The sequence below is a fragment of the Lissotriton vulgaris genome, chromosome 5 (genome assembly GCF_964263255.1).
Source record: "Lissotriton vulgaris chromosome 5, aLisVul1.2, whole genome shotgun sequence".
Taxonomy (NCBI): domain Eukaryota; kingdom Metazoa; phylum Chordata; class Amphibia; order Caudata; family Salamandridae; genus Lissotriton; species Lissotriton vulgaris.
The window spans coordinates 1,741,560,501-1,741,575,739 of record NC_141693.1 but is presented as its reverse complement, the minus strand read 5'-3'; positions in this window follow the sequence as shown (position 1 = coordinate 1,741,575,739).

Below are 15,239 nucleotides of genomic sequence, written 5' to 3'. Positions count from 1 at the left end.
CGCTGCCACGTGTACTCTGGGGCATCGACGATGACCAGGAGTGGAGCACGAGCTGTCCCACAAAGGCTCTCACTGTTGGCAGTGTTGGCTTCCGGATCGGAGGTAACAAGCCTTGGTAAGTGCAACCCACGCAGGATTGGAAGATCGCTTTTTACTCGGACCAGCAAGGTCAGAGCGGTGGCTCCTTTTTAGGGGAGCGAGGGCAAGTCTGGAGCAACCAGACTAGCAGTTTAGATTTCAAGGTTCGTCGGTTCTGGGGCCACTAGCCAGCAGGCAAGCGACCGGACCAACGCGTCGAGCAGAAAAATGCAAAAGGGCCCCACGCAGCACTCGATGAGTGTGGAGGGGAGATCTTCGGTGCACAAGCTGCTCGGGGCTGGGGCTTCTCAAACCCCAATGCACAGCTTCGAGGGTGTCTCAGAAGCTGCACGGTCAGCACAGTCTTTCCAAGATGGCCTGCTCCACGCTTCACGTCGCCTCCACGGGTCTCAGATTCGCTGGGACTGTGTATCGGGCTGTTAGAAGTCAGGGAAGCTGGGTCTTGTCGATCTCTGTCGCTCGAGTTCCGGCGGGAACTTCAACAAAGCAAACCGTTGGGCGCTGGATGGTGCCTGTTTGCACAGGGTGATCACTCCTTGACCACAAAGGGAGATTCTTCAGTCTTCCACGTTGAGTGGGATGTCGAAGGGTCCAGAGTTTCGTCTCAAAGTTTCAGTCAGGATAATCTCCTGCTCCTGGGCACAGCTCCTACCTTTATTCCAAATCAAGGGGCTGGATTACCTGTTAGGTCCCTCCGATGGGTGGGACCCAGGAATGGGGTGGTTACACCCCTTTCCCTTTGTCCAATTTCGTGCCAGAGCTGGGAATGGAGTGTCCCAGCACCGGTTTGAACTGTGCTCCCCAGGCAGTGTCTAGTTTCATTCAACCCTCCCTGCTACAATCCACTATCTCCTGTCTGGGGTGGTGTAACACCTCCCTGTGACAGGATATCTATCGTCCAGGCCTCCCCTGCCGGAGTTTCGGTAAGCAGCAGGAGGCCAGATTCGTTTCTGTGGCAGCAGCATCCATTTTGTGACGCTGGGGCTTTGGTTAGATTTAACCGCGTTTAGTTAAAGTAACATGTCTTCTCCCTCTAGAAGGGTGGAATGCTACCCCCGTTGCCAGGACTGGCGAGGGGGTAGTATTCCAAAGCGTATGACACCTTACACGACATGTTTTGATAAAGCCAAACGAAAATAAGCAAATAACCGCGAGGATTATAATGCACTTAAGAGTATATGGTATGGCAATATCCCGGAACAGCTAAGGGAGTTGGTCCCGACAGCTGCAGACAGGCTAAGCTCATGCTAGAGCACCATCTCACATAAAACCAAGCACTCTGCCTCCAGGATTGTTAAGGCCTGCCATAGGAGTGACTTATAGGTATATATATGTCCAGATATAGGTGTAGATATAGGCACACTATATCTAAGGGGTGATTACACAACCTTGCCCCAGCTGAGTGATCAGCCAGTTGTGTCAGTTCGGATAGCCAGCCAGGGGTGGCAAAAGATATGCTGCAGCCCCTGGTAGGCCTTGAATACACCTATGCCCTGGGCACCTATAGTGCACTGTACAGGGGCTGATAAAGTGAACCAATGTCCAATTGGGTAGGTACCTAAAGTACATGGAGTCCATTTTACAGAGAGAGCAGATAGCCTGGGACCCTGATTAGCAGGGTCCCAGGCCAACTAAGTCGAAAACCAGCTAAACACTAGGCAAAAAATCTGGGGTAACCATAGTCAGGTATCCATCTTCCTACAACGGCGCTATATGTGCGCTAGTGCTATCTGTATTACAGATGGGGCACACAAGCATTTGTGGCCCTATCTATAAAACCAAAGTGCCTCGTGGCGTGCAAAGCAGGCACAAACACCCATTGTGCCCTGGGGTATTTCTGTAATGCAGCCGCAGCAGCAATACCTCTATTCACAGTTACAGAAGTAGCCCTTCAGTGTAGAACCTCAGGCACCTCCAACCCCAGCAGGGTCCTCTGTTTATCCAGGAGTGTATAACAGCCTTTACAGCAAGGTTTTTACCATGTGGTGCCTTTACCACACAGTTTTTACCACACATGCTTTTAGACTGCATATGCTTTTACAACCTATGCCTTTACCATACCTTAAAGGTACGTTCGGGCGTGTGCAGGATCTCCCCCCCACAAATACATTGTTTATATATATAATTATATGTATAAACAATATGTGGTAAAGGCATACGTTGTAAAAGCATATGCGTTCTAAAAAAATTTGGGGCAAAAAATACGTGGTAAAGGCATGCAGAGTATTTCGTTGTGTTGTCCCATCATACGGCCTCCAGGAGCTCCTCTGATGTGCCCAAGCCAGCAGGCAGCATTGAGCACCGGAAGCTCAGATGCACCAGGGGTACCACACACAGTTGAGAAACCAGCCTAATGAGCTGCCCTGCTTATGTGGTGGTTGATGGTGCTCTTCCCAAGCTACAATCTCCCGTGAGTTCAGAAGGCCACAGGGTGCCCTTCTGGCTGTGTTGCTCAATATGGTTGGCACCGCGGAGCACCAGCAAAGTACCAAACTCAGCACAGAGGTCTGGCTTTGAGCTCCATAGCTGGGAAGTGGGCACCAGCCAGGAATATGCTGGCAAAGTTAGGATAGGTGATTACCATGGTTCACTTTGCTCCTCACTGCCTCCACTGTGCCATGTCAAGCCAACAAAATCGTTATGGGAATATCCCAGAATACAGCAGCTGCTACCAGGGCTGAGACTGCAGACCACGCTAGAGGCCGAGGGAAACTATCGGCGAGACTACCAGGCACTTCGGAGTAAAACAGGCAATAGATTCTTATTTGCGATATGGAGCAAGCATTTCCAGAGCTGATAGGCCTGGCTTTTATGTGGTAAACATTACAAATGAAGGCATGCATGAAAGGTGTGGTAATGGTGCTGATCATGGTGATGGTATTGTGATGGCATAAATGGTGGTATGTTGATGGTACTAATAGTGAGAAGGGTGGTAGGTAGTGGTGGTGGAAGTAATGTAGTAATTGTGTCACTAATGGTGGTAATGGCGGCAGTAAAGGTGTTGTTGGTAAGGATGGAGATGTGCAGGCAGTACTGGTGGTAATTGTGGTGTTGGTAATGGTGTTAATTTCCATTATAACGGTAATGGTGATGTGGAGATGGTGGTTGATGGTGGTGAGTGAGAGTCGGTAAACAAAAAGTGGAGAGTAGAATTCTGTGGTGTGAAGGAGCTGAGCTGAGGGGCAGAGAACAAACAGGAGTGCCCGGCAGCAGGAACGCTGGTGGTTCTGGTGGTGGTGGTGGTAATGGTGGTATAGGATATCGGGATGGTAATGGTAGTGATAATGGTGCTAGTGGTAATGGTGGCAATATTAATGGTAATTGTGGTGATGGTGGTAATGGTGATGTTGGGGTGATAATTGTAAGGAAAATTGTGATGGCGGATGTTGGTGAGATATTGGGCGTAGATATTAAGGAGGCGTGGCTGTAGCATAATCAGAAGCGCCTGGCAGCTGGAGAGTTGCCAAGCATGGGCAGGTAAAGAGTCACAGACCAGGGCAATGGGATTGGTACACAAGTGCCCGGCAGGAGAACAATGTGACAGAATCAAGGCAGCCGCCATGTGCAAGTGGTAAAGGAGCAACCGGGCTATGCGGGTGATTTATAAAAAAGCACCCAGGAGGAGCCTGCCCTACAATGCGTACACTTTGAAAGCACCCAGCAAAGTCCCATAATGCCACCCTACTGCGCTCCTGTGTGGCCCAGTCCAGTAGCATCACAGGACCTGCCAGGAGCACTGAACTGCACGCAGCTTCCCAGCAGCAGACAAGCCTTGGCAATGAAAGGGAGGGCAGGGTTGAGCAGGAGCCGGGATCTTTATAGTCACACCAATCATTTTGGGGTAATTCTGGCCCCATTTGTATTTTTATTTGGGAATCGTCGAGCGCTCTGTCACTTTTGCTACGGTATCATGGCACTGAATGTAATGGTTTCTGGATATGCACAGATACACCAAACTACATGGGGCCTCTAAATATGGGGAAATAGCCAAGTTCTCAGCAACTTTCTAAACAGAACAGAGGTGCAGTGGCAGCACCTCCCATCGAGCTGCAGCTGCAATCAAAAGCTCTGTGGCTCATTGATTTTCGGTAAAGTCACTTTTTTCTAGTGAGTTTAGAGCGTTGCAAGAGTAAACTACAACAAATTGAACCATTAGAAGAATAATGTAATATATCTCAGAACACAAGCCTACATGTTTAAACAAAGGAACGTTCTAGAATGCCTGCTTACTGTCTGTGATTATTATTGATGCAACACTGGGAAAGAAAATGGTTTTTTTCTGTACACTAGTTGGTCCCTTTAAATGGAAATTGTGTAAACACAAAATGCAGAGCATTATAATACAGGTTTTCATTTATAAAATAAATAGTTTGGAGTTTGTGTGGCATACCGTGATTCAGACAACTTCGCGGAAGCATGGAAATTGTTTAACATTTTGTTGCAGCAAAACCCATGTTTTAGCAATTTTTGCCACTTAAACACAGACTGTAATCCAATATAAACCGCCGAGTTTCAAACTTCACTTCTAATCCAGGCTTTCTTTCTGTGAGAAAATAATGGTAGACTTGGGTAATGCGCTAAATAAACGACAACATTAATGCTAGTAGTATATGGCAAGATTGTGAAGGGAGAGAAACACGTTGTACACATTAGGAAAATTCAAATTGTGGACGTTGAAGCATAACCTTCTGCTTTCACAGTTGTTTGGTAATCCTGGTGAAATCACTTAATATGTATTACTTCTGCCAACTTTCAAACCACTGAGAGAAACAGAAAGAGGACAATGGGGCTTTGCGGGGGGTGGCCGACCGGAGGGAGGCTCGCCCCCCCCGGGATTTTGGGGCCCCCGGGAGGAAGGGGTGGGGAGGGATTAGCCGGGGGACAGGAAGGGTGTTTGGGCTGGTTGGGCTAGTCCGGGGGGAATTGGGCTGCATTGGGCTCTTTTTGGGCTAGTGCCTTTAAGAGCGGCCATTTTGGGTCACTGTGCACCATTTCGTGGGACAGCGACCCAGCAGCCGGAGGGCAGGTTAATCGTGTCCCTCCCGCCCTCCCTTTTAGGACATGTTTTGGTGGGGGTTATCTGGGGTCATGTCATGGGTCCAGATCGTTTCAGGTGGGTAAAAAGGGGTTTTTGTTGGGAGCAGGTGCTTTCTTGGTTAGGGTTGGCTGGATGTGTTGTCGCTGGGAGCAGGTGTTGGAAATTTATGTAGGGTGGCGCTTTTTCCTAGTTGAAAGGGGGGGTAGGATAGGAGGAAGGAGTTTTCCTGGCAGAGGGGGAGGGAGTGTACATATGGCAGGTGTTTAAACAGTTGAGGCAGGCGTTTGGGTAAATTGGTACTGATGTTTATGTTGTTGGCGGGGAACTGTTTAGGGGTGGGGGGTTTGGTCAGGTATATGTATAGTTAGTTAGGCCTAGTTTTGTACGGCAAAGGCCAAGGATGTGGTATATTTTCAGGATGCACCTGTTTCCCAATAAAGCGGCCTTTATCACACCTTACATCTGTCTCCGGTCGGTTCTTCCCCTCCCCGTCTCCCGATGGGCCCCAAGGGGAAAATGCGGGTTAAAACTGCAATTAGAGATAAAACGAGTGAGGAGTTGTACACTTATTGGGCTTCTTGGCGCTGGTGGAAGATGGTCCCGTTACTGTTTTACTGACCATAATTAAATCGTGAAGAAAATCCAGGTGTGAGGATCTGTCTCAAACTGAGGTAAGCAAGAGATTTATCGACTGTGTTACCAAGAAACAGACACAACTTCAGAGAAAAACAAGAAAGAAAGAGAGAGAGTTATGGTGTGTTCAAAACAGGGGAAGCAAGACCTGTTGAAAACGAACCCAGTGTCTCACTGGCCCCGGCTGTGATCTGCTTCACAGAGCCTGCCCCAGACTTTCAAAGATAACAGGAGAACAGAATCATGTCGAGATAGACATGCCCATCTCTGCACCACTGGCTTGCATTGTGTGTGCACACCTAAGGATTTACACTAATAGACAAATACTGGGATTGTGGAAAAAGAAGTCCAGGCAGACAGCTCCTCATTTGTCAGCGCCAGTCCTTACATGAGACAGGAGGAGCAGAAATAAACACAAGAGGTGTGCACAATTAAAACTGTGCCCAAGACTTTTGCAAAGTTAATAGGAATGGGTTGTATGTCACAATATTGAGCGAGAAAAATATCAACCCGCAACAATATTGAGCGAAGATATATATATCTATACCAGCAAGGGTTATTGATGTGGCATTAAGAATAATAAATCTATACTTACCATGACGCTATAGTGGTAGTCGATATTCTGCCCTCGCTGTTATTTCTGGTTGATATTAAGATCTCAATATTGTGGCCTCACCTTCATGTATTGGTTTTTAAAGTGCTAGGAGCCATGTATTGTCTGTAGTTTTAAACAAGCATTTGCAAAGCGAATAGGTTTCGCTTATGAGATTTCTATTGCTTTGTCGATTTTTTTTAAAATGTTGCACAGTGATGCGAGATGATGTGATACATAGCTGAAAGTAAAAAAGAAAAAGCAATATGACGGAGCCAGACCACGTCATAGCACTTTTTTTTAAACTTTAAGCTATGCATGTACAAAGAAATTTTTTTTTTTTATTTTCCCAATACTTAAAATGCAGTTTATATTCTTGAACATGTGCCCATTGCAGTTACCAACATGTCAAAGTGTAGCTAGCTGGAACACTGAGCGTAGAGAGGCTATGGCATTACGGCCAGAGCTGTGGGGAAACCAGATTCGAGTCTTGGTGTCGGCTCAACATCCGGGGCAGATCACGTAAGCTCCCCCAGCCTGTGAAATTGGCTTTGTTCTTGTGTAATGTAACTGGCGCTCGTGTAAAGCACCCAAGTCCTACAAGTGGACTTTGCGTTATATAAAACAAGTTATGATGGAGGTAGGGGGGAGGCAACTAGTGACGAGGTGGGGAAGGGGCATTCAGTGACGGACGTGAGGTGGTGATAGGGACGGGCAAGCAACGCACATAATACTGGTTCTTCAAAATAAAAAAATAACCAAAGTATGCTACAAGTGCAAGGCCAGTGGAAGGACACTGGCCTCCGGAAGCAGTAGTTGGTTCAAGCTCCACAAGGACGTAAATGTGAAGCCAAGCAGAAAGCTGGAGGCAGGAGGAGCCGCTGATCTATAGGAAGAAAGGAAACAAAAGTGACGTAAGGGCCAAGTAATGGGCAGGCTGTAAGCCACTTATTTTTTAGGTTTCGGCCTATTCCCATTCCGCAGGAATGGAATAGGACGAGTCTATAGCAGTGAAACCAAGACTTAAACTAAGGTCTCCCAAAAAGAGGATTTCCATGAGTGCATGTGCTCATGCACGAGCCCGAGCCTTCAGCCTGCCTCCTAGGCAATCTGCTTCTCCGCCCCCCTGGTGTGTCTGGCTTGCTCTTCAAAGGCTTCCCTTACCATTTGCTCCTGCCTCCCCGCCCACTGCTTCACACATCACGGCCGCCAGGCCGTGACTCGCATTTCTGCCCAGCCCCCCTCCCAGCGCTGCCTTGTTTTTTTTTCGGTCTCAGTATCCAGCTGTCTTTTGCAAAGTCCTACCTATCTGATTGCCTCTTCTATGCCTCACACTCTGCCATGCCTCACCATGTCTTGCACACTCCATTCCCTTTATCAGTCTCTCTTGACTATTTCTGTCATCCTTTCGGTTTCATTGTACTCTTCCTCTTTCTGACCCGTCTCTTGTCTTGTCTCTTCCTCTATCGTTGAGCGACACTCAGGCCCTCTTCTGTCTGTTTTACCCCTTCACGCTCTGCATCTCACTCACAGCTTGGTGCAGCAGCAGCTCTTCCCGCTCCGCCCTCTGCTGCATCAAAGGCTCCCCTAATTATTAACGGCCGGCCAGCCGTACTTTCAGTTTCACGGCCTCCAGGCCGTGTCGCCTTTAATTTTAACTTTTTTTTTTAATTTTACCCATTGTTTGTCGTCTGCCAGCCTCCTTTTCTCTTCGCTACCCTTTTCTATGTTTTTTCATCTTTGTTTTCTCACTGTACTGCCTTTTGCCCATCCCTTTCTACTGTCTCTATCTCTTTTTTGCCCCTTCCCTTCTGTATGATGCATCTCTCTTTTCTGTATCGCACTTTGTCTGTCCTGCCCCACCCAGTCTCTCCCGTGGGGGCACTTACATTTCTCTCTCATTTATCATTGTCTCTACTCAGTGTCTTTATTGCTCTCTTACTCTTGTGCGTTGATCTTCGTTTTTCTCATCCACATTGCCTGTCTAATGCATGTCTCTTTCCTACTCTGCCCTTAAAATATTGGAATTCCGAGTTTCCCATTCACTCTCCTAGTCTCTTTATTGCTGTCACTCTATCTCTTGTTGCTATATTTCTCCCAGAGTATTCTATCTCTTGCCTGTGTCTGTTTGTGCACCCATGCTTTTATTGTCTGTATAGCTCTCCTCTCTTGGACTCAAACTTTACACTTCCTCTTGCCTCTCTCTCTCTGTCACTTTTACCCAATGATGCCCTCTTCTTTCTCTTTCGTTCTCCCTGTGTCTCACTGTACTGTCTTTTGCCCATCTCTTTTTTTCAACTCGTCTATCTACTACCACTATCTCGTCTGTATCACGTACTTCCCAGTCCCTCATTTGCTAGCCCCATGCATTCATTTTCCCCAACTTCTCGTTGTCTCCCTCCAGTTTGTCTTACTCTTTCTCTCCCTTTCATTCATATTGTCTGCTCTCGACTTTCTCTCTCGCAATCTCTCTGGCCCACTCATACCTTTTTCAGACTCACTTTCTCTCCTGTCATCTGTCTCCCACTCTTTATTTTTTGGTCTCAGTATCCAGCTGTCTTTTGCAAAGTCCTACCTATCTGATTGCCTCTTCTATGCCTCACACTCTGCCATGCCTCACCTTGTCTTGCACACTCCATTCCCTTTATCTGTCTCTCTTGACTATTTCTGTCATCCTTTCGGTTTCATTGTACTCTTCCTCTTTCTGACCCGTCTCTTGTCTCTTCCTCTATCGTTCAGCGACACTCAGGCCCTCTTCTGTCTGTTTTACCCCTTCAAGCTCTGCATCTCACTTTTTTTTATCTTTCTACTGTCTCTATCTCTTTTTTGCCCCTTCCCTTCTGTATGATGCATGTCTCTTTTCAGTATCACACTTTGTCTGTCCTGCCCCACCCAGTCTCTCCCGTGGGGGCACTTACATTTCTCTGTCATTTCTCATTGTCTCCACTTAGTGTCTTTATTGATCTCTTCCTCTCGTGCGTTGATCTTCGTTTTTCTCATCCTCATTGCCTGTCTGATGCATGTCTCTTTCCTACTCTGCTTTTAAAATATTGGAATTCCGAGTTTCTCATTCACTCTCCTAGTCTCTTTATTGCTGTCACTCTATCTCTTGTTGCTATATTTCTCCCAGAGTATTCTACCTCTTGCCTGTGTCTGTTTGTGCACCCATGCTTTTATTGTCTGTATAGCTCTCCTCTCTTGGACTCAAACTTTACACTTCCTCTTGCCTCTCTCTCTCTGTCACTTTTACCCAAGGATGCCCTCTTCTTTTCTTTCGTTCTCCCTGTGTCTCACTGTACTGCCTTTTGCCCATCTTTTTTTTCAACTAGTCCTTCTACTACCACTATCTCGTCTGCATCATGTACTTCCCGGTCCCTCATTTGCTAGTCCCATGCATTCATTTTTCCCCAACTTCTCGTTGTCTCCCTCCAGTTTGTCTTACTCTTTCTCTCCCTTTCATTCATATTGTCTGCTCTCGTCTTTCTCTCTCGCAATCTCTCTGGCCCACTCGTACCTTTTTCAGACTCACTATCTCCTTCTTTCATAGCACCTACAATCTAGCTGCCACTGCCCTTCAGTCTCTCTGTGCCCCTCCTCTCCCCGTGCTCTGCCTGCTCTATGCCTGTGCCTCTCCGCGGCTTGACCTGCTCGGTGGATCGTCGTCTTCCATATCTACCTTTGCCCCTCCTGTTTCCCACCGCATGATGTCTGTCTGCGGCACTCTTCTTCCTCAAAGCCTGCCATCCTTTCTCTCTTATTCCTTCTTTGTGTCTGTTTCTCAGGCAGTTTCTGCCTTCTATCTCCCCTCCTCTCCCTCCTTCCCTCTCGTCCTGCCTCTACCTCCCTCCCCTCACTCTCTCACTCTCCCTCTCTCCATCAACCTCTCTCCCTTTCCCTCACTTCCCTCTCCCTCTCTCCTCTCTCACCCTCTCTCTCTCTCTCTCCTCTCCCTCTCTCTCCTCTCTCCCTCTTTACCTTCCCCCTGATCTCCTTTTTCTCCCTCTCCCCATCTCCCCCTCTGCCTGCTCTCCTCTCTCTCTCTCCCTCTCTCCCTCCCCTCTCTCTCCCCCCGTCCTTCGCTCTCGTACTCCCCCTCTCTTCTTACCCTCCCTCTCTCCCTTTACCCTCTCTCCCTTTCTCTCTCTCCCTTTCCCTCACTTCCCTCTCCCTCTCTCCCTTTCCCTCTCTTCCCTCTCCTCTCTCCCTGTCTCCGTCTCTCTCTCCTCTCTCCCCCTCTCTCTCTCATCTCTCCCCCTCTCTTCTCTCTGTCTCTCTCGTTACCCTCTCCCTCTCCCTGCTCTCCTTTTTCTCCCTCTCCCCATCTCCCACTCAGCACCACCACAGCATCACTCAGCACCACCACAGCATCACTCAGCACCACTCAGCACCACCACAGCACCACTCAGCACCACCACAGCACCACCACAGCATCACTCAGCAACACCACAGCATCACTCAGCAACACCACCGCATCACTCAGCACCACCCCAGCATCACTCAGCACCACCACAGCATCACTCAGCAGCACCACCACAGCATCACTCAGCAGCACCACTCAGCACCACCACAGCACCACTCAGCACCACCACAGCACCACTCAGCACCACCACAGCACCACTCAGCACCACCACAGCACCACTCAGCACCACCACAGCATCACTCTGCACCACCACAGCATCACTCAGCACCACCACAGCATCACTCAGCACCACCACAGCATAACTCAGCACCACCACAGCATCACTCAGCACCACCACAGTATCACTCAGCACCACCACAGCATCACTCAGCACCACCACAGCATCACTCAGCACCACCACAGCATCACTCAGCACCACCACGCCATCACAGCATCAATCTGTGCAACCATTCAACAACAACTAGTTCAATTATGTTCTCTCAATGTTTTAAGCTTTATTACAAATGTCACAAAAAGATGTTAATATGTCACTTCTGTTCTTGGATTTTCGTCACAATAAAATACACTGAACATAATCTTTACAAAAGTTATTTACCAAAGTTTAAGCTATTGCCATTATAAATTACAATCACTTTTATTTAAGTATTAATTACTTAAAAAAATTAAAAGCCATTGTTATTTGTAATATCAATACATCTAAGTCACCTAAATACAAATCATGTTGCATTACAAATGCTATAAGTGTCACATTTACGAAAGTTATAACTATTGGCATTGTAAATGACAAAGCTATTAATTTAGCTGTTTTCAAAACCAAAACATAAATAAAAAAATTGTCATTTACAAGACCAATAGCTCAAACTTTCCTAATGCGAGACCTATTGCATTGCAAATGCTTGTTTTTTTTGTTATATGAGATTTCGTAAGCATCATGTAGGTGAAAATTTAATACTGAGGGCCCACTCAGGGTAATGGAGGGACTGAGGCTACTTATTTGGCAGCTGACCACCCAGGCACGTTCTTTGAGCATAATGGGAAAGCCAGCCAGCCAGTCTAAAACACCACTCTCACCTAAAGACTTCCCCGGGCTGCCAACACAGCCTCTATGTAATTCTGTTTGGACGTTTGCCTGGTTTGGTAAGTGAATTTTCTAGCTACATTGGTTTTAGTTGAGTACTATTTCGACAAAACCTACTTTTAGTAGTAGTTTTTCTTTTATTAGAAGTTAGTGGGACTCCAAAGTTTTAAAAACGCTTCACAAAATTCTTGCAACTTATAAAACCTTGAATAAGCATAGTAAACCCTATGGGCATGCAGTACCTGTGCAGTTATTCGTAAAGAGACTGAAGTGTGGAAAATAACTCATTTGCTACCTGTGCCAGAGTGGTCGGATAAATGACGCTCTCCATACCACCCAGATGGGACAATTTCCAAGAAAAACTAGGACCTGTCCTGTATGAAACAGTCCATCCAGAGAGCCTTAGCCTCAGAATGACCTGTGGATGAATAATTTTGTTTATTTCAGGACAGTGTCCACAAAACCTAAAAATGAAATTAAATAAGAAAGTCCACCAAAAACTCTATGAAAGCTTTTAATATCTAATTAAAAAGCATAAAGTAAACTGTTAAAAAATGCGAAAATCTATTATAATTTCCAATTATAAAGCTTCGTCTGTTTTTGCAAACATTGCTTAAAAATTAGAACAAGTAAACATCAAAATCCTTGACGTCATCCAGGAGTGGGAGGTCAGGGAGTCAAATAGCCTTGGGATGAGGAAGGTGGTCCCTGTTGCCTGCACTTAAGATGAACCTATAGCTCATTCGGAGGTTACTTCCAAATCTCTGCTTAGATCATAGTCGTGACTGAGGATTTAATATGTCTAAGTGATAAAGCCAAATTTGGGCCAGGAGAGGAATCATTTAACCAAACGCTTCATATATAGACCTCTGATGAGGTCATGCTCTGAGAACCAATATGCAGACTCCCCATTCAGGGATGTACTTTTACTCAAATGCTGTAAATTGTCATGTCGCTTCTTCACCACTATAGTCTCTGCAAGGTGGAGAACTCAGCAATGTCGCCATCAACCCCCCTTGTTAGTGTGAGGCGAGCTTTAAAGTTTCCACTCACTGACTGTGGAATTTCCTTCACTAGACAAGTGCAGTCGACTACCTACACATGACGATTGTGCAACTATTGCAATACTTGTAATCATTGTGAGAGTAATCATTCTACTGCTGATAAAGGACAAACTGTCCCAGCCGCAGTAATGCTAGTATACTAGTGATTTATTAATATTTATTGTCATTTAGTCTGCATTGAGTTTTTTGCCAGATAGGATTTGCTCTTCTCAGGGCTGTTTATTAATTTAGTCTTTTTGTATGACCGATGTCTGTGTGAGGTCTGTTGTGCAGAAGAGTTTAACATCAGCCAGATCTGAAGCACCTGTTATATCAATGAAATGTTGCTCCTTGGTAAAGAGAATATGAGGGAGTTAGGGGACTGAGCAGCCAGGAGGGCAAGAAACGGCACAGGCCAAGAGCCGCTGCTCCTTTTACAGGTAACCCTGATAGAAGCGTTTTTAAGGATAGCCCCTAGAGCACAGCTTTCCAAACTTTTCATGTTGGTGACACACCTTTTTGTGAAAAAAATGTCAGGGACACAGTAACGCGAGGAAGCGCAGCGAGTGAGCCTGAACCACCTATGGTGGGTTCAGGCCCCACACCTCACACACACATACTCCACCCCACACAACCCCACACACACCACCCCACAGGCACACCACCCCACACAACCCCCCCACACACACAACCCCACACACACACACCCACACACAACCCCCCCACACACACAACCCCACACACACACACCCACACACAACCCCCCCACACACACCACACACAACCCCCCCACACCCCCGCACACACACCCCACACACAACCCCACACATACCACCTCACAGACACCCCCCCCCCCCCCCACCCCCCACACCAATATCCTTGTTATGGATGGTTAAACATTACTGGCTATTAAAACATACAAGTGAGTTTTATTTGCACAGGTCATCTTAAACTGAATTTGACACATGAAGTTAATTGATTTGACTTATATTCACAAAATTTAGTCATGCAGGAAATCTGGGATTTTAACCCAGGCTTTCCAGTAACACTTAGTGCACTAAAGCCATTGAGTAGGTTGTTAATTTCTTATTCTCAGTCCCCTTTAAAACCAGAATACAGTTTTTGTACAATTCTGTAGGATGAATAATACACTGTAAAATAAATGCCGATCACAGGTTAATCTAACACAATATTTAAAAATAAATAAATGTACATAATGAAGGTGAGGGAAAGCAGGACACTATATACTAATATCACTGGCTTTTTCAGACAGTAGCTAGCTATTCTATGCAGCGATTTAAGTGCTTTACAAATCGTATGGATACTGCAGCAGGGACAGGGCTAGGGAGCGCAGAGGCGGAATCCAAAGGCAAGGCTAAAAAGAACAAATTCTGGAACCATTGTGTTGATTTTTCACAATCAAGTAACTACATATAAAATAACACAGAGCTTAAATGGAAAATTAATGAAAGTTAAAATAATTAGTGGGAAATGCTCTATTTTATCTTATGAAACCGCTATTTGTTAATGCAATCACTACAGATGTCTATGTATACAATCACAGGCGCATAGCATTCAACCCTGGTGCAGCTGGGAAAGTGACGTGTATTTTTAGTGCTACGAGGTCCCTGAAAGCACTATGAATGTGTAAATCATTACTTTAAAAGCGCGTTACACATAGTATAATATAGGCTGTCACAAAATGTGCATATACATTTAGGTTAAAGATAAAAAGTGCATCTAAAGTACAGATTTTACTAATAAGGGGATTATACCTGGTACAACATTTTTATACCTGTCCATTTAAAGCACACACTCCCCAGCTCGGCTTGGAACACTTTTATAATACCTCTAATAAAGAAAATATCTCTGCCTTCAGGAAGCTTCAAGTAACCATCAATTAATGCCTATATCGGCTCCTAAGCAACCTTTACATTCGCTCATTTAAAAGTTGTGCACATTTGCATTTCTTTCAGGAAGCATGCACAAGAAACCTTGTTTTTTTATCTGTCTGCCTCTGCTTCGGTATTGCAGCCCAGGCGACTCCCTCTCTTCCACTCTAGCTGGGGAATTTGAATTGCTGGAATTAACGTTTGTCCTTTAGCTGAAACGTTAAAATTACTGCCAAATGAGTGCCCGGAGGGTTGCCTTATACGAGAGATGAGGTGGGCATCAAAGGGTTTCAGCCCCCACCCCCATTGGCATCAGAGGGCTTCAGCCTTCACTCATCCCGTCGTTTGTGGCGGCCCGGGACTGCTCACAGCCACACCCGAGCATTTCACAGCTCTTTAAAGACATGTGAAGTGCTCGGCAGAGTCGAGCTGCAGGCGCTCTTA